The 20363-nt window shown below is 45.7% G+C and overlaps 1 protein-coding gene across 3 annotated transcripts in view; it reads left to right on the forward strand.

Annotated features, from left to right (window-relative positions):
• The first annotated feature begins 11634 nt into the window (after positions 1-11634).
• The window catches only part of MAK (male germ cell associated kinase), a 116821-nt gene continuing 108092 nt past the window's right edge, over positions 11635-20363 (forward strand). For all 3 annotated transcript variants that reach the window (XM_075314763.1, XM_075314762.1, XM_075314764.1), the window contains exon 1: positions 11635-11795. The gene's annotated coding sequence lies outside the window, so the exon portion shown is untranslated. The remainder of the gene's footprint in view (positions 11796-20363) is intronic.

Raw genomic sequence — 20363 nt, forward strand, 5'->3', positions numbered from 1 at the left:
AAGGGTTAACAAAATATACACACATTTGGTATCGCCGCATTCAGAAACGCCCGATCTATCAAAATATAAAATCATTTAATCTGATCAGTATACGGCGTAGCGGCAAAAAAATTCCAAACGCCAAAACGATGTTTTTTGTCGCCACAACTTTTGCGCAAAATGCAATAAGAGGCGATCAAAACGTAGCATCTGCGCACAAATGGTACCGTTAAAAACGTCAGCTCGAGACGCAAAAAATAAGCCATCATTGAGTCATAGATCCCAAAAAATGAGAACGCTACGGGTCACGGAATATGGCGTAAAACGTGCGCCACTTTTTTCGGACAAACTTCCGATTTATTTTTAACCCCTTATATACTTTTATATAGCTTTGAATTCAGGAGGTCAAAATCATTGAGAAATGACTCATTTCATAACCGAATAGCTTTTGAAAATATGTAAAAACAGTGTAATTGTCTGAAGACGTCACGTGAAGTATACAATCTGTGATATTTAGAGTCATTGGAAAAAAGCACAAGGGACGCAGTGCTAGGGTTGCAGGAGGCCAGAAAAGTGAGTGTCTATTAATTCACTGATCAACAAAGATTTTGTTAAAAATGTACTGTTAGTTGTTCGTAAAGCATGTGTGGCGCCCCTGAGTACATCAGGGTGCCACAGGGTACTGCATCCTTACCCAGGGTGCAGGGCCTACTCCCCATGGTTCCAGGTTCCTATGAAATCGGTGTCACTACCATCAGCACCACAAATCCCAATCAACACCTCACATCATGACCTGTCAGACACACCAGTGTGTTGGTCTAGCAGGAAAAGGGCCACCCACCTAGGGGTCAGGCAAACTGGTGGGAGGGAAGAAGCAGGAGAGTAGTAAGAGCCCTCAATGAGAGAAGAGCTGGGGAGAGTGAGCTCCTGGGAAGCTAGACCGAGGTTGGGTCGCAGACGGTGGTCCGGGACCAGAGGAGTCGGGGACTGGTGGCAGTAACATTGGAAAGGAATGCGACGGACATAGTCTAAGAGGACTGTCGGTACCAGCAAGCCCAAAAGAAACTGACCGGTACCGAGCACAACGAGGTACAGGACCCTAGGTCAGGAGCCGATTCAACGCCCTGGCAATTAACCTGCAGAGGAAGGAGACCTTCAGGGACTTTCCCACAGAGCTCAGAGGTTGGGGGCATCAGCACAACGCGGGGGACAGGGTTTTCCAGCCAAAAAGCAGCCCACTGAAGTCCCAAGTGCCAGCCCTCAAGAGCACAGCTAAACTTCACAAAGTGAGCGGGGCCCCAACAGCTTCAAGCCACAGAGCCACAAACAGACAATTAAATTGTGCAAAGAGATAGGCTCCGGATTGCCAAGTGACACCGGTGGAAGCGGATACCTGGACGGGCTCCCTGCAGTGACTGTGGCACACAGAGAACTTGGTTTACTTGCAGCGTGTGTGTCGCCTTTATAATCCTCATCCAGCACCACGACTACCCACAGTGAGTACTCTAATCCCCTGCACCCTTCTCTCCCAAGCAACCACCAACACCCCTGAGCCCAGGGCCATCCCTACCTGTGGAGGGACTAACATCAGGCTGCTTAACTCCATCTGCCCCGGTACTCCTTACAGCAGCGGCGGTACTCCCATTACCGCAACCCACAGGTGGCGTCACAAACTAATCCCTTGTAAATATCCCCTTTCACAGATCCAAAAAGTGTCCACCAAGCTGGGTCCGGGCCCCTCGAGCCCGGATCCAAGCAGCCCGACCAACACCGGGGTGGTACACGTTTGTGTGCTGATTCCGGATCTGCAATCAGAATTTTCCTATTGGACTCCAATATTCCATAATTTTGTCTTTTTCCAATAAATTTAGCAACATTGCACCTTCATAAATTACTTTCGCTTTTTAGGTGCTGGGTTTGTTATAACTGCACTTTTCTTATGAAGTTGGTTTGTTTTGGTAGCAAAGAGAGCTCCGGGTTTTTCCAAAGTTAACTAACATTAGGGATTTGCACATTTTGGGGATTCACAGGTTACATTCTAAAAAGCTTCATTATCTCAATGTCCTTTGTGAATATCAGTTTTATTTTTAGTGGTTTTCTGTTACTTTAAACTGAAATTATAATAAATATAATTTTAATTCTGTTGTTCTTGTTACATAGGACATTCTGTTAAACATGTTGCGCAGTTGTGTAAACCACCCCAACAACTTTTGCTATATTTGTGGCAAAGTGACATTAAAATCACAGAGTCGAAGCATAACGTCATAAGTTAAGGAAAGTTATTTCATGTGTTTTCAATGCAAAATTGGAGATCAAGACAAACTTTGGGCCCCATATACAGTATGTTGCTCATCCTGTGCTACATTTCTCACAAGTTGGCTTAATGATAAACCATAGTATATGACATTTGTTGTTCCAATGGTAAGGAGGGAGCCAAGAGACCATTCTACAGATTGCTATTTCTGTATGACAAAAATTGCTTGAATAACAAGAAGAACAAGAAATTCAGTGAAAAATCCAAATATTGCTTCAGCAATTAGGCCGATCTCACATAGCCAGAACTGCCAGCCCTCACTCCACCAACATCTTAAACCTTGGATCAGCAAGAAGATTCAGATGCTGGTTTGAGTGAAGAGGCTGATAGAGAAGATCCTGATTTTCTAGGCCATGAGTCTGGGGAACTTCGTAAATTAAATCAAATTATTTTGTTCATGTCATGAACCTATCAAAAAGTCAGGTGGAGCTTTTGGCTTTGAGGCTCAAAGGCTGACACTTGCTGGAGCAGGGGATTAAAATATGTTCTTTCTGCCATAGGCAGCAAGAGCTTGAACACTTATTTTCATAGAAGGGGACCTAGTTTACTGCATTAATGCAAACACTCTACTAGATGCAATAATAATAATAATGTTTTATTTTTATAGTGCCAACATATTCCGCAGCGCTTTACAATTCAGAGGGGACATGTACAGACAATACAAAATAGCAAAATTAAGATACCAAGAGGAGTGAGGGCCCTGCTCGTAAGCTTACAGTCTATGAGGAAATAGGGGAGGCACAAAAGGTGATTGGGGAGAAAAGCTTGTTATATATGGTCCAGCCATCGATTTAATAGAGGATTCAAAACCAGCTGCGTGGACCTGGATACTGCCAGAATTTATAAAGGTACAGAGTGTAAAAAAGTACATGAAGATGAAGGAACCAGAAGACACAGGGGACAAGAATTGGAAGTAAATTTTATGAAGGGCAGAAAGAGACTAGATTAGATCAGGGCAGTGAGGCGATAGGCTAGTCTAAAGAAATGCATTTTTAGGGCCCGCTTAAAGGTATGGACATTGGGAATTAATCGGATTGTTCTTGGTAGTGTGTTCCAGAGCATAGGTGCAGCTCGTGAGAAATCTTGAAGACGGGAGTGGGAGGTTTGAATTGTTGAGGATGTCAGTCTTAGGTCATTAGCAGAGCGGAAGGCACGGGTGGGTTGATAGACAAAGATGAAAGAGGAGATGTAGGGTGGTGCAGAACTGTGGAGAGCTTTTTGAGTGAGAGTCATAAGTTTATGTTGGATTCTGTAGCGGATAGGCAACCAGTGCAATAACTGGCACAGAGCAGAGGCATCAGTGAAGCGGTTGGAGAGGAAAATGATACTGGCTGCGGCATTTAGAATGGATTGAAGAGGGGAGAGTTTAATATCAGGGAGACCAATTAGTAAAGAATTACAATAATCCAGGCGAGAATGAATGAGAGCGACAGTAAGAGTTTTTGCAGAGTCAACGGGACAAGAGCACAGACCTGAAGGATGGAGACTTTTTATACTCTTCAAAAATTAGTCTAACCCCTTCACCAAGCGGTGAATTTCCATTTTTGTTTCTTCCTCACTTTCTTCCAAGAGCCATAACTTTTTTATGTTACTGTCAATATAGCCATATGAGTGATTGTTTTTTGCAGGACGAGTTGTACTTTTGAATTACACCATTCATTCTGCCCCATATTGTACTGGAAACCAGGGAAAATTTTAAACTGCAGTGATATTGCAAAAAAAAAGTTCAATTGCAGAATTTTAGTTTTTTTATTACAGTGTTCACTGTATGGTAAAACTGACCTGAGAATATGATTCCTCAGGTCAGTTTGAGTTTAGAGATACCAAACAAGTATAGTTTTACTTTTAGCTAAGTAAAGAAAAAAATTCAGAAGTTTGTAAAAAAAGAAAAAAAAAACGAACTGCGCTTTTGTCGCAATTTTCCAAGATTCGTAGCGTTCTCATTTTTCGGGATCTGGGGCTCAGTGACTATGTTTTGCTCATTTTAATGCAATTACATTTTTTGCCGCAACCATAAAACCATAAAGCTAAGTTCATATGTTGGAAAAATGATGTCTGCTGGAACACTGGAGTCTACGACATAAGGATCCAGGTTTGACAGAAGTGTCAGGTATGACAAAAGGGTCGGGTATGATGGAGAGGTGTCGTGCTCACTGGCAGAAAAGCTACTGGAATAAACGGGGGTGGTCAGAACTACAAATGAAGGAGGACTGCAGGGAACTGTCTGCAGAGTGCTGGAAAGGGATAGGGTGTAGGATGTGCGTTCTGTGGGGGACTCCCTCCACTGGACACCAGTACTGTGTGAGGGACACTGGTGCCATTACTGTGTGGGGCGTCATTAGATTCATTTATTCTGGCTTTGAATTTTGCTGATTAGTTGTCTATCTTCTAAATGGACAAAAAAATTGCAAAGTGATTGTAAAACGTGCAGTGTATCAATGATGTGCAGTTACAGTGAGGAAAAACGTATTTAGTCAGCCACCAATTGTGCAAGTTCTCCCACTTAAAAAGATGAGTGAGGCCTGTAATTGACATCATAGGTAGACCACAACTATGAGAGACAAAATGAGAAAACAAATCCAGAAAATCACCTTGTCTGATTTGGCAAGATTTTTTTTTACAAATCATGGTGGAAAATAAGTATTTAGTCACCTAAAAACATGCAAGATTTCTAGCTCTAACAGAACTGTAACTTCATCTTTAAGAGGCTCCTCTGTCCTCCACTCATTACCTGTAGTAATGGCACCTGTTTATACTTGTTATCAGTATAAAAGACACCTGTCCACAACCTAAAACAGTCACACTCCAAACTCTACTATGGTGAAGACCAAGGACACCAGAAACAACATTGTAGCCCTGCACCAGGCTGGGAAGACTGAATTTACAATAGGCAAGCAGCTTGGTGTGATGAAATCAACTGTGGGAGACAGGGCCGGCGTCAGCACCCGACAAACCCGGTCAAATGCCGGGGCCCTGGGCTGCCGGGGGGCCTACTCGGGGTGGCAGGAGTGGCGTACTGCTACTCAGGGGGGCCCAATGCCCACGCTGTCACCAGCCTCACCCCGCTGAGGATCACGCTTTCAATTGTATCGGCATTGCAGCTGCCGATACAATTAAAAGCAATGATGAGAGCAGCTCGCTACCTCTCTCATCATTCTCCCCGCTGTGACTGTCGGCACTCTGACAGCTCTGCAGTGGAGTGTGGTGACGTTAACACTGTGCGCCTGCAGTGAGGTCAGAGCGACAGTAGTGGACGTGCCGAGAAGACCTAAGCAGCTGGGGAACGAGGAGAAGTAAGTATGTATTTCATCACTGTAGCCAGACGACCATGGGGGTGCATTAAATGATATGGCGGCTGTATACTACATGAGGGTGCCTAATGCTATCTGGCTCTGCACTGTGTTATATAGGGGCTGTATACTAAATAACGGTGCCTAATGCTATCTAGGTCTGCACTGTGCTATATTGGGCTGTGTACTACATGAAGGTACCTAATGCTATCTGGGTCTGTACTGTGCTATATACGGGCTGTATACTACATGAAGATGCCTAATGCTATCTGGGTCTGTACTGTGCTATATAGGGGCTGTGCACTACATGAGGGTGCCTAATACTATCTGGGTCTGCATTGGGCTATATAGGGGCTGTATACTACATGAGGGTGCCTAATGCTATATGGGTCTGCATTGTGCTATATGGGGACTGCTTAATGTTATATGGAGTTGCATAGTGCCATATGGGGGCTGCATAGTGCCATATGGGGGCTGCATAATGCCATATGGGGGCTGCATAATGCCATATGGGGGCTGCATAGTGCCATATGGGGGCTGTATGTCCCCCCACTCCAGTGCTGAAAACACCCCAGAGCTGTATGTCACCCCCCCACCCCAGAGCTGTATACCCCCAGAGCTGCATGTAACCCCCCACCTCAGAGCTGTTTGTCCCCCCAACCAAGAGCCACTGCCCGCTCTAGAGCTGTATGCCCCATTGCTGTATACCCCTTTCCTCAGTAATATGTATGCCCCCCCAGTAATGTGTATGTCCCCAGCCTCTCTTGTGATGTATATACAGAAGTGTTTGTGTTCTCTATGTGTGGCCATATCTGTTACTGACTGCCACCAATCAGCGTGGCACAGACACATGCCCAGGAGGAGCTGGATGGAGACGAGCGGGGAGGTGAATGAGGCTGCTGCCGGCTTCCTAATATTAGAAATATCTCTGTGTCTGTGTGTGCATGTATGATGTTTATCTATGTATGTTAGTGTATATGACTGTGTTTAGATTTATGTCTGTTTATATGTTTTTGTGAATTTCTCTTTAAATATGTATGTGTATGTATGCCTGTATGTGTATGTATCTGTGCATGTCTATGTGTGGATGGGGCCCACTGAGACTCTTTTGCCCAGGGCCCACAAAAACCTGGGGGCGGCTCTGGTGGGAGCAATAATAAGAAAATGGAAGACACAGAAGACTACTGATTAATCTTTCTCGATCGGTGGCTCCAAACAAGATCTCAGCCCGTGGGGTCAAAATAATCACAAGAACGGTGAGCAAAAATTCAAGAAACACACGGGGGACCTAGTGACTGACCTGCATAGATCTGGGACCACCGTAACAAAGGCTACCATCAGTAACACACTATGCCGCCAGGGACTCAGATCCTGTAGTGCTAGACATGTTCCCCTGCTTAAGCCAGCACATCTGCGGGCTCATCTGAAGTTTGCTAGAGAGCATTTAGATTATCCAGAAGAGTAGTGGGAGAATGTCATATGGTCTGATGAAACCAAAGTAGAACTGTTTGGTAGAAACACAACTTGTTGTATTTGGAGGAGACAGAATACTGAGGTGCATCCAAAGAACACCATACCTACTGTGAAGCATGGGGGTGGCAACATCATGCTTTGGAGTGGTTTCTCTGCAAAGGGACCAGGATGACTGATCCGTGTACATGAAAGAATGAATGGGGCCATGTATCGTGAGATTTTGAGTGCAAACCTCCTTCCATCAGCAAGGGCATTGAAGATGAAACGTGGCTGGGTCTTTCAGCATGATAATGATCCTAAGCACACCACCAGGGCAACAAAGGAGTGACTTCGTAAGAAGCATATGAAGGTCCTGGAGTGGCCTAGCCAGTCTTCAGATCTCCACCCCTTTTAAAACCTTTGGAGGGAGTTGAATGTCCGTGTTGCCCAGCGACAGGCCCAAAATATTACTGCTCTAGAGGAGATCTGCATGGAGGAATGGGTCAACATACCACCAACAGTGTGTGTCAACCTTGTAAAGACTTACAGAAAACGTGTGACCAACAAAGGATATATAACAAAATATTGAGATGAACTTTTGTTATTGACCAAATACTTATGTTCCACCATAATTTGCAAAAAAAAAAATCTTGCCAAATCAGATGCGGTGATTTTCTGGATTTGTTTTCTCATTTTGTGTCTCATAGTTGTGGTCTACCTATGATGTCAATTACAGGCCTCTCTCATCTTTTTAAGTGGGAGAACTTGCACAACTGGTGGTGGAGTAAATAATTTTTTCCCCATTGTACCTAGACAAACAGTGCAGTGCTTAGAAGCTCTATGCTTTGCAGCTTGCTTGCACTGCTCTGAAGTGGACTGCTCTGAAGCGTCAGTACCCCTAGGCTCTTCCAATACTGCAGAGATAAAACTGCTAACAACATGGGCGAGCTGTAACTTCAGGCCGGCTGTACAACAACGTTACTGGTCCCATTTGTGATTCATTAAGAGCACACTGCCTTCAGCGTGAGGGACTCTGTGGACCCATAGGCTCCTGAAAATAGAAAATGCAACAACCATTAATCCCAATGGCATAGCAGTCACAAAGGGTGCGACCGAGCCCATGTAGGAGGGGAGCCCGTTGACACCAGGGCTTATTTCAGATGGAAATTAGTCCATGGATGCACATTCAGATTACACGTATTGCTGCATTGAGGCCCGTCCGCTGCCTGCTCTGCATTACACACCACTGGCCAGTCACCTGACGGTGTGCCTGTTATGGCGACGTATGGTTGGTGACATTATCAGGGACACCAAAGTCAGTAACCTGCCTCTGTGCCGGCTATGGAAGAGGACGCTGCTTGTGAGAAGGTATCGTTTATTATTTTAAATGTGTTGGACAAGAGTGGCCGAATTGGGGACATAATTGATGGAAGGGGCCCAGGATGGGGGACATTATTAAATAAAGAGGCCAGGATGAAGGACATTATTATAGGAAGGGACCAAGGTTGGGGGACATTATTATAGGAAGCGGCCACGGTTGGGGGAAAATTATTAAAGAATGGAACCGAGGATGGGGGAACATTATTATAGGATGGGGCTCATTATTAAATAAAGGTACCATTATGGAGGACATTATTATAGGAAGGGGTCCAGGATGGGTGACATTATTAAATGATATGACCCTGGTTGGGGTGGACATTATTATATGATGTGACTCTGGTTGGGGCACATTATTATAGGTTGGTACCCATGAATATGGGACATTATTATAGGATGGGGGATATTATTACAGGAAGAGCTCAGGATGGGAACATTATTATGAGAAGGGGCAAGAATGGAGACATTATTACAGGAAGGGACCAGGATGGGGACATTAATACAGGAAGGGCCCTGGCCAGTGAAGCATTTCTCTGATTAGCACAAGCGATCGGTTAGTGCAGTTATAAAGTCCCCTAAGGGCACTAGTAAAATTAATAAAAAAAAAATTTGAAAAAAAGAAAAAGTAAAAAAATCTAAACGTTCAAATCAGCCCCTTTTGCCCTACTGAAAATAAAACAATAAAACAATACACATATTTGGTATCGCCACGTTCAGAAGTGTGCAATCTATCAAAATATAAAATCAATTAATCTGATTGGTAAAGGCCATAGCGAGAAAAAAAAAAATCAAAATGCCAGAATTAGGCTGATTTCACATGTTCAGTAATTATCTGATAGAACGGATCCAGCAGCAACCTGTTGGCAAAAATGTTCTGCAAACGCAACTTTCTTGTCCATTTTGAAAAAAATAATTTTTGCAGGATTCATTTTTTTAACATGGGAGACTATGGAAAACTGATCCGTTAATGAATTGCTATTTAGCCATCCAGTTTTCTTTCATTTGTAAAGGATTTGTTCTTACTGGAAAATATAAAAAACAGAGAGGCTCTGCAATGGGTGAATGAATTCACCTATGGGTAAAGTAAGGCCTTTGTGGAAAGGCTCACCTGATGGGGTTGTGCATGAGACACATCTCCGTGAATAATGTAGTATACACCAGCTGCAGCTCAAATCGCTCCGTCCTCGGCAGATACCGGGTTTTGGGATAAAAATAATCCGGAGCAATCAATAGGCGCTGTCGGGTTTTTGTTTTTTTTTCTTTATTAATTTGCTATGCGTTTCAAGGATAAAAACATTCTCTTCCGCCGGCCTCTGGATTATTCTTATCCGTTTTTTTCTTACTGGATCAATTTCAAAGGAAGATAAATGGAAAAAAAACAGATCCTGCAGAAATCAAATTTTTAAAACCTGACAAGAAAGTTGTGTTTACAGAACTTTATGGCCAACAGTATGCTGCTGGATCCACTCTATCAGATAATTACTGGACATGTGAAGTCAGCCTCAAATGGAGGAGTCATCATTCCCTCCATACCCGGCCCCTCCGTCATTACCCGGCCCCTCCGTCATTACCCGGCCCCTCCGTACCCAACCCCTCTGTCATTACACGGCCCCCTCCGTCGTTACACGGCCCCCTCCATCGTTACACGGCCCCCTCCATCGTTACCAAGCCCCCTCCATCGTTACCAAGCCCCCTCCGTCGTTACACGGCCCCCTCCGACGTTACACGACCCCCCGACGTCACACGAGCCCTCCGTCGGTACCCGGCCTCTCCGTCGTTACCCGATCGCCTCTGGACCCTACCCCTCCATCATTACATGGCCCCCTCCGTCATTACACGGCCCCTCCGTCATTACACGGCCCCCTCCGTCATTACACGGCCCCCTCCGTCATTACACGGCCCCCTCCGTCATTACACGGCCCCCTCCGTCATTACACGGCCACCTCCGTCATTACACGGCCACCTCCGTCATTACACGGCCCCCTCCGTCATTAGCCGACCTCTCCGTCATTACACGGCCCCCTCCGTCATTACACGGCCACCTCCGTCATTACACGGCCACCTCCGTCATTACACGGCCCCCTCCGTCATTAGCCGACCCCTCCGTCATTACACAGCCACCTCCGTCATTACACGGCCACCTCCGTCATTACACGGCCCCTCCGTCATTACACGGCCCCTCCGTCATTACACGGCCCCTCCGTCATTACACGGCCCCTCCGTCATTACACGGCCCCTCCGTCATTACACAGCCCCTCCGTCATTACACAGCCCCTCCGTCATTACACAGCCCCTCCGTCATTACACAGCCCCTCCGTCATTACACAGCCCCTCCGTCATTACACAGCCCCTCCGTCATTACACGGCCACCTCCGTCATTACACGGCCACCTCCGTCATTACACGGCCCCCTCCGTCATTACACGGCCACCTCCGTCATTACACGGCCCCCTCCGTCATTAGCCGACCCCTCCGTCATTACACGGCCCCTCCGTCATTACACAGCCCCTCCGTCATTACACAGCCCCTCCGTCATTACACAGCCCCTCCGTCATTACACGGCCCCTCCGTCATTACACGGCCCCCTCCGTCATTACACGGCCCCCTCCGTCATTACACGGCCCCCTCCGTCATTACACGGCCCCCTCCGTCATTACACGGCCCCCTCCGTCATTACACGGCCCCTCCGTCATTACACGGCCCCTCCGTCATTACACAGCCCCTCCGTCATTACACGGCCCCCTCCGTCATTACACGGCCCCCTCCGTCATTAGCCGACCCCTCCGTCATTACACGGCCCCTCCGTCATTACACGGCCCCTCCGTCATTACCCGAAAAATCCGTCATTACCCGGCCCCTCCGTCATTATCCAACCCCTCCGTCATTACACGGCCCCTCCGTCGTTACCCGATCGCCTCCGTACACTACCCCTCCGTCGTTACACGACCCCTCCGTCATTACCCGACCCCTCCAACGTTACTGACTCTTCTGTCACATCTGACCCCTCCGTCATATTCCACACCTCCGTCATTACCCGACCCGGTCTTTACCCCACCGCCTCGCACGTGTGAGGAACACCTGTCTGTTTGTAACGCCTCTCCCGTTGTTATGGTGACCGGCTATGCGCCCGCCGCAGACTTCGCGGCTCCGCCCCACACACTCCCCATTGGGCAGCACCCAGCTGCCAGTCACGCTCACTCACCCCGCCCCTCCATATTTGTATGTAGCCATACGGACGTCATTCAGTGCGTTTCGCCATTCGTCCCGCCCACCTATCCCTGGTGGCTGTTACCAAGGAGACGAGTCCCACACACTTCCAGAGCCCGGGGAGCAGAGGGGCGAATCACGTGACTTGTCAGCGGAGACCCCCGAATCCGAGTCCAGGTGAGACTGCTGAGTGCGGCCGGTCCCGGTGCAGCCCCCAACTGAGGCGGCATCCGTGCTCCGCTCATACAGGCGCCGTACTGTGGGCTCACTTGTGTTATTCATCCCGGGCAGGCAGCTGGGGAGGAACTACAAGTCTCAGCATGGCCTGTTACTGGCAGGGAGTATTTGAATATACCATATCAGGGGGTACATGTCAGCAGGGGGCTATTTCTCCTCCAGTCACCTGTCTGTGCCGCTGTCTGTCCGTGTGTCTGTGCCGCTGTCTGTCCGTGTGTCTGTGCCGCTGTCTGTCCGTGTGTCTGTGCCGCTGTCTGTCCGTGTGTCTGTGCCGCTGTCTGTGCCGCTTTCTGTTTCGCTGTCTGTCCGTGTGTCTGTTTCGCTGTCTGTCCGTGTGTCTGTGCCGCTGTCTGTCCGTGTGTCTGTGCCGCTGTCTGTGCCGCTGTCTGTCCGTGTGTCTGTGCCGCTGTCTGTCCGTGTGTCTGTGCCGCTGTCTGTCCGTGTGTCTGTGCCGCTGTCTGTCCGTGTGTCACTTCATGGGTTAATATATAAAAAAAAAAATAGAAATAGAACAGCCACAATGGCAAAAGAATCGGAAAGTGAACGGAAGCACGGGAAAACGTGGAAAGAGGAGAAAACGTAGATAGCGGAGAAAACAACGTGGAAAGAGGAGAAAACAACGTACTGTAGACAGAGGAGGACACAGAAAGAGGTGAAAAGAGGAGAAAAAAATAGGAGAAAATGTGGAAGGAGGAGAAAATCAATTGATGAGTTTATTATTGAGATATTTGCTATTTAAACAAAAAATCCAATGGCAATGCCATCATCTATCCATCTATGTAGGGGAGGTGCTCTGCAGATGTACAGAGAAGTGGCCGTGGTGTAATTCGTTACTCATTAAATGCGCCACATTCATCAGATCGCACACATGGTGCTGAAATACCGTCCAATAACGCAGCACATTACCTTCTCTCCGGTCTTCCGGCATTGTATGACACATTTTTGTGGCATTTTCTTTATTTCTTTTTTTTGCCCCATAAAAGTCATCCATTGGTTAGAAATAAATAGGAAATTAAGACACAGGAAACCCACTGTATTTTTTTTTTATTCTCACATAGTGGTTTTCTTTTTTTTTTTGTCACGTTGCAGCATTTTTCTTACATAGACACATTTTTTTTGTCTTAATTAGTTTAATTTTTTTTTTTGTTTTATTTTTTTTTTTACAGTACTCATTAAGGGGTTAATTAGTGTGACAGATCGAGTTATTCTGGTTGTGGCAATACCAAATATGTTTAGTTGTTTTGTATATTTTTGTTTTTACATAAATAAATGCATTTGATAGTATAATTTTTTTTCTTTAATTTCATTTTTTTTGTTCTTTAAATATTCCATTTTTTTATTTTTTACATGTTTTACTTTTTTTTTTTTTTTTTAGTCCCTATATGGGACCTTTACTTTTATTGCTCTGATCACTGGTATAATGTATTGCCATATACTGGGATTGCAATACATTATATCTGTCAGTGCTGCACTGCCACAAGTGTCTGAGATCTTGCTCCTGGCATGATCTCAGAGACCTAACATAGATGGATGACCTGGAAGTTGTTAGGGTATGTGCGCACCTAACGGTTTTTTGTGGCATCAAAAACACTGCGTTTCTGGCTGCTAAAAAACGCACAAACGCAAAACGCATAAAAAAAAGCATGCGTTTCTAACGCAATTTGGTGTGTTTTGTTTTTGTTCACTGCGGTTTTTTTTATCAGTGAACAATGCCATTAAAGATTGGTGAAGGAAAAAAAAAAGATCTGATTTAATTTCCTGCTTCAATCTGTTCTCATTCATTCTCCACTAGTGTATGCAGGAGAGCAGACAGCAGCTGCAGAACTACAAGGCTCAGCATCCTCCATCCAGGACTGTATGCAGGAGTTTTTTGCCCAAAAACGTAAAACGTAAAAAAAATGACGTGGGCTTCGCCATATTTTTTGTATGCTAGCCAGGTACAGCAGGCAGGTATGGCTGCCCCCAATCCCCAGCTGCCTATTTGTACTTGGCTGGGAACCAAAAATATAGAAAAGCCCTTTTTTTTTTTTTTTTTTTTTAATTATTTCAAGAATTTTATGAAATAATTAAAAACAAAAAAAAATGACGTGGGCTGCCCCAGAAAATGGCGCTTTCATAGAAGGGCCATCTTCTGCCGCTCTGTCCAACTCTTTCAGCTGCCCTAATGGCGGGTGGCTCGCTGGGTAATAATGGGGTTAGGGCTAGCTGTGTATTACCAACTGGCCCTAAGCCCGAAATTCATGGTGTCATGCCAATATTAGACATGGCCACCATGAATTTCTAGTAAAGATAAAGAAGAAAAAAAAACAACACCCAGAGAAAAATATTTTTTTTTAGAAATAAAACACAACACAATTAGTGACTCTATCTTTATTGAAATAAAGAACCCCCCTCCACAGTAATCCTAGGTCAAGGGTCCTGCGCCGTCCAATCGGGATCCAATATCATCTGATCGGTTTGCAGAAAAAAAGACAAACCGATCAGATAATGTGTCAGGTTCAAGGATGTGAATCACATGACACAGCAGCTGATTGTATAATAAACGCCGTTTATACAATCAGCTGATGCATCAGTAGAAAAAAAAAAAACTACACACCTCTCTGCAGACTCCCGTCTGATCACTGCAGGACCCGGCAGTAATCAGCTGATGCGGTCACCTGATGACATCAGCTGATAGTTTAAGCCGGCCCGGCGGTAAAAAGGCAGCCTCACTGCGAGACTTATACGATCAGCTGATGTCGTCAGGTGACCGCATGAGCTGATCACCGGCAGGTCCTGCAGCGATTGGACGTGTCCCGGGAGTCTGCAGACAGGTTAGTATGATATTTTTTTTTCTACTGTTGACATTTGATTTCACAGATGCTTCTACCTCCTGTCCGGACATGGCGCTGGACGGGAGGTGGAACCAGGGGTGGCGGTACCAGGAGGATTCACTCTTCTGTGTTTACCAACACAAGGAATCCTCTTCCTGTGCACGTGACTGTACTACCCACGCCTTGTGTTTATAGCTAAAACACAGCTAAAACAACGCTGTGTGCAGACAGCAAACGTGAAAGCTCATCGACTTTGCTGGTGAAGCAAAGTCATGCAGTTTTCTGAACAAAAACGCACCCGAAAAACGTGGTAAACGCCTGGTGCGCACATATCCTTATGAAGACCTCGGGTTGCCATGGCAACTATTGGGCTCGTGTGATCACATTGCGGGTGTCTTGATAACTTGGCAGAGGGAACGCACTCCCTTTTCAAGCCCCTAAATGCTGCAATCACTATTGTTTGTAGAATTTAGTGGGTTAAACAGCCTGTGGCGTTGCAGGGACCGCTTCTGGCTGTTAGAGCCAGGGCCTTGTAAGCCGATGTCCAGGCGGCGATCGCACGGGCACGGCTGCTGTGCATGAGATCGCTATGACGTACCCATATGTCATAGGTCGGTGACCCCTTCCCAACAGTGATGTATGGGTACGTCATAGGATGTGAAGGGGTTAATATCTCTGTGTAAATACACAGTGATAACTGAGGATGGACTGTTCCTAAATTAGGATGTGCCTGATAGATAGACCCTCTGACATTACAAACCGGTTAATACATCTTTGTAGATGTAGAGGAGAATGAGATCCACAGTGCAAGATAGACAGGGAACATCACCTATGAAAATATTAGCCAATCTTTCTGACCCTGATCCCTTACGCCTTTTTGATGTAGGCAAATGCATTGGAAAGGTCCTTAACGGGAATCTGTCAGCAATTTTTCTATGTATTCTGACAGCAGCATGATGTAGAAGCAGAGATTCAAGGGATGTGTCACTTACTAAGCTGTGTGTCGTTTATTCAATAACAAGTGTTTTATCATCAGGAAATTATTGTTAGAGGACTAGGTGTATCCTGGCACGTAGTCCTCCTGCTCAGTGTAGCCACGCCCACACCACTGATTGGCAGCTTTCTGTCTATTTATAGTGTGCACAGAAAGTGGTCAATCAGTGGTGTGGGCGGGTTTATATGAAAGCTGAGTATTCAGACTGCTGCTAGATCTGCAAAAAAACTAAAGAAACCCTCATTCCTGAAATATGAATATTACTGTTATCTCAAACACATAAATGTGAAAACCTAACAACATAACTGAACCACAGTAGATAGATTTTAAAATCTATTAGTTGCTAATTAGATTACAGAGATAAGATATAAAGCTATGAAATGCAGATCATGAGTTCCTCTTATTTTTGTAATCTAATTAGCAACTAATACAATTTTAAAATATCTCTACTGTGGTTCTCAGTTATGTTGATAGGTTTTCACATTATTGCTATTTAGTCTGCAGCAAACAGTGATTTTAGCAAAATGAGATCATGTTGCCCAGTAAGTAAAGTGACACATTGCTGGAATCAGGGTCTCTGAATTATGCTGCTCTCAGATTACATAGTAAAAACCTGCTGAGAGATTCCCTTTACACAGTGCCTGACAGGCAGCATGTATTAGACACTGGCATCATATGCTTTACTATGAAGACTTTGGCATTTCAGAGAATACATACTGTGATAATCTGGCTGGGGACAATGTGTCTTGGATACCTAGCCTGAGGCAGGATCCCTACAGGCTGCTTTACACGCTACGACATTGCTAAAGCGATCTCGTTGGGGTCACGGAATTTGTGACGCACATCCGGCTGCTTTAGCGATGTCGTTGCGTGTGACACCTATGAGCGATTTTAAATCGTCGCAAAAACGTTCAAAATTGCTAATCGGTGACATGCCCCCCTATTCCCAATTATCGTTGCAGCTGCAGGTACGATGTTGTTCGTCGTTCCTGCGGCAGCACACATCGCTATGTGTGACGCCGCAGGAAAGAGGAACCTCTCCTTACCTGCGCCCGCCGGCAATAAGGAAAGAAGGAGGTGGGCGGGATGTTACGTCCCGCTCATCTCCGCCCCTCCGCATCTATTGGGTGGCCGCTTAGTGACGTTGCACGAACCGCCCCCTTAGAAAGGAGGCGGTTCGCCGGTCACAACGACGTCGCTAGGCAGATAAGTAGTGTGACGGGTCCACGCGATGTTGTGCGCCACGGGCAGCGATTTGCCCGTGACGCACAAACGATGGGGGTGGGTACGCAGCGTGTAAAGCGGCCTTTATTCCCTCCTCATGACTGATAGATCTCTCTATATGCACACAGATGGAGAAACCTGTCAGGGAAGGCCTCCTGGACTAGTCATCTAAGATGCCTGGACCCTGAATTTCACAGTAGGTTTACTCTTAAACAATACAGCAACAACTCTTTGATTCATGCTGGCCAGACACCATTAATGTCCTGCCAGGTTCCCTCTAAATGTTTAGGGTATGTACCCAAGATCAGGACTCACTGTGTCCTGGATGCAGCAAATCCTGACCTGCGGGGCCACAAGATTCCTGCAAAGGAGAACACCGGAGACCGCTGCTGACTGTGCCCATGATCAGGGTTCAGTGCGTTGCGGTCTCTCACTTGTGTTCTCCCTACAGAGGATGCATGCCAATCCGCAGCAAACAATTGACATGCTGCAGTCTGGAAAGCCGCACCGCAGGTCAGTGTTTGCTGCGGAAAAAACAAGCACAATGGGCACGGGATTTATAGAAATCCATCCACTATGCTTGTACTCTACAACGCAGCGGCTTGGACGCAGCTGAAACATGCGATATCCAAAACGCTGCAAACACTGATTGTGGGCACACAGCCTTAGACCCCCTTCACACATCCGTGAAAATCACTCACGTTTTTTACGGACGTGTCAGAGGTGCGTTTTGCCCTCCGTGACCGGGGTTATGGGCTACGTGTGTTCTACGTGTGTTATCCGTGATAACACACAGAGAACGGAAACTTTATACTCGCCTGTCCATGGCCTCGCTGTCCGTGGTGCTGATCTACGGTCTCCGGTCTTGCCGAATCGCCGCTGCTGCTGCTTCCGCCCGCAGTGAGGTGACTATTCAATTAGCATAATGAGCGGCGGTCGGCAGCAAGTGACAGCAGCGGCAGAGACTGCAGGGCTGGAGAAGAAAGTGAGTAAAGTTTGGGGTTTTTTTTTCCTCACAGACACATGTCTTCTCTCCGGTGCGTGTCACACGGAACACATCCGTGTGGTCCGTGTGTGTTTCGTGTGACACGTTTGCGTTTCGTGTGACACCCGTGATGCCGAAGAGAAAACGGACATGTTGGCGTGAGGGACACACATAAGTACGGAACGGACACACGTTCTGTGCGCAAATACTTCCGTGTGTCCAAAGCCATAGCAATACATAGGTCTACGTGTGTACGTGTCTCCGGTACATGAGAAAACTGCCAAACACGTACCGGAGGCACGTACGTGTGAAGGGGGCCTTAAGGAGGATTTTCCATGATGGACAGGACTCCCACTCCACACGGAACAGGGGTCCCAAGCTCCCCCTTCGCCCTCTCTAAATAACCGAAATCAGGAGAATGTAGGGTTAATTTATACTGGCTGCATCTAAACCGTTCTCAAATGAACGAGCATTTGGTGAAAAGCTTTTTAAGCTTTTTCATCCTTTTTGGCAACACATTGTCTTGTGTTAACTGGACGTGCTGCCGAGAGTAATGACATTCTACACTGGAGATCAAAATTAGAGTGTATGATCTCTTGCTTTTTTCAGAAATAATGTAATCTACATTGATCAACATTTCAAGGTTTTTTGTTTTTTTTTCTAATGGGTACACCATGCCACTAGAATAGCATTTTACCAAAGATCCAAAGTTTATCAATATAAACTCTTTTTTTTTTGCCCAAGATGTGATGATCATAATTAGAGAACAGCAATGACTGTAGCACAGAGAAAGGTTATAAGTAAATTTTCTGAAGGTAACAACAGACACCAATCAGTAGGAAGTGTACAGGCCTTTGCTTTGAATGACTTCAGCACATCTGCAGCCACAGGACATCACTAGTCTCTCACACTGCGCTGGTGTGATTTTGGTCCACTCTTCTTCCAGTTTCTTCCACAGTTCTTTGATTGTTGTGGCTTGCTTGGTCATAACTTTGTCACCAAGGATTTTCCAGAGATTTTCTATTGGGTTTAGATCAGGACTCTGGGCTGGCCATTTCATTGTTTCAATGTTTTCTATTTCAAGGAACTGCTTTACCCATTTTGCTGTGTGACAGGGGGCATTGTCCTGCATGAAAATTGCTGGCTGATTGAGTGATAAACGCAAGAAAAGGAACCAAGTGTTGTTGAAGAAGATTCTGATACACACTTGTATTCACTCTGCCATGTTGCTGTATGAGAAGTCCAACTTGTGCTGCAGAAAACATTCCCCAAAACCTGACACTTCCTCCACCACCTTTCACTGACTTCTTGACACACTTTGGGTTCAGTCTTTCCCCAGTTTGACGACGAATGAATGTTTCCCATCAGATCCAAATATATTAAACTTGCTTTCATCACTAAAATGAACTATGACCACTTCTCCTCTGTCCACACAACATGCTCCTCAGCAAAAGTGAGTCTAGATTTTTGATACTTTCTGCTAATGAGAGATTTGGTCGCTGCAGAGTGGGCATTCAGTACAAATGCTCTTAAACATGGTGACACTGTATGAGAAAACAGATCCTTTACCTGTTCAGTGCTGAACTGGTGAGCAATTCCAGCTGCAGTGTTGAAACGATTACCCACGGAGATTCTCCGCATTATCCTGTCCTCTCTTGCATTTGTCTTTTGAGGGTGACCAGCCTTCTTGGGGGACTTGAAAGAGTTTGTGATGTTCTAAAGATGCAATATTCTTGAAATCACACACTTGGAATGACTAACTTCTCTTGGTATGGCTGATAGGGTCACGCCTTTGGCCTTCATCTTTACAACCTGCTGCTGGAGGGTTTCAGTCACTTTGGAACGGCACACCATTTCTGCAAAGTCAATGCAAACTGGAAAGTTAGGCTGTCAATTATAGGGTTTGTCAGATAATTAGGGAAATTAGCACAAGGTGCCAGATTAACACCAATAACTTGCAGGTATCTGAAAGAGTTCTCTAATTTTGATGAGTGTTTGTTCATGTATCGCATTTACATTTTTATTATGTGCTTTAAAATAAATATAATTTATTAAACTACTGCTAGAATATAATCACATATGACTACACAATCAACTTAACAGTCAGGATATTGTGTGTTGTTCTCTAATTTCTGATCTCCAGTGTATGTGCACAGAACGATTATTAATGCAATTGTTCTGTGAGCATGGATGTGTGATTGGCAGGCTGCTGTTTTTAGGCTGAGGGGCCGAATAACCATGGGCTTCAGCAGCCTCAGAATACCAGCTCCCAGCTGTCTGCTTTATCATGGCTGGGTATCAAAATTGGAGGGGACCGCACGCATTTTTTTAAAAATAGTTTCTTCAATTAAAAAAAATGCTGCATGCAGTTCCTCTTTTCTTCATCGTTCCTTATGGGAGACCCAGACCATGGGTGTATAGCTTCTGCCTCCGGAGGACACACAAAGTACTACACTAAAAGTGTAGCTCCTCCCTCCGAGCATATACACTCC

Source organism: Anomaloglossus baeobatrachus, chromosome 6 (assembly GCF_048569485.1).
Source record: "Anomaloglossus baeobatrachus isolate aAnoBae1 chromosome 6, aAnoBae1.hap1, whole genome shotgun sequence".
Lineage (NCBI taxonomy): Eukaryota > Metazoa > Chordata > Amphibia > Anura > Aromobatidae > Anomaloglossus > Anomaloglossus baeobatrachus.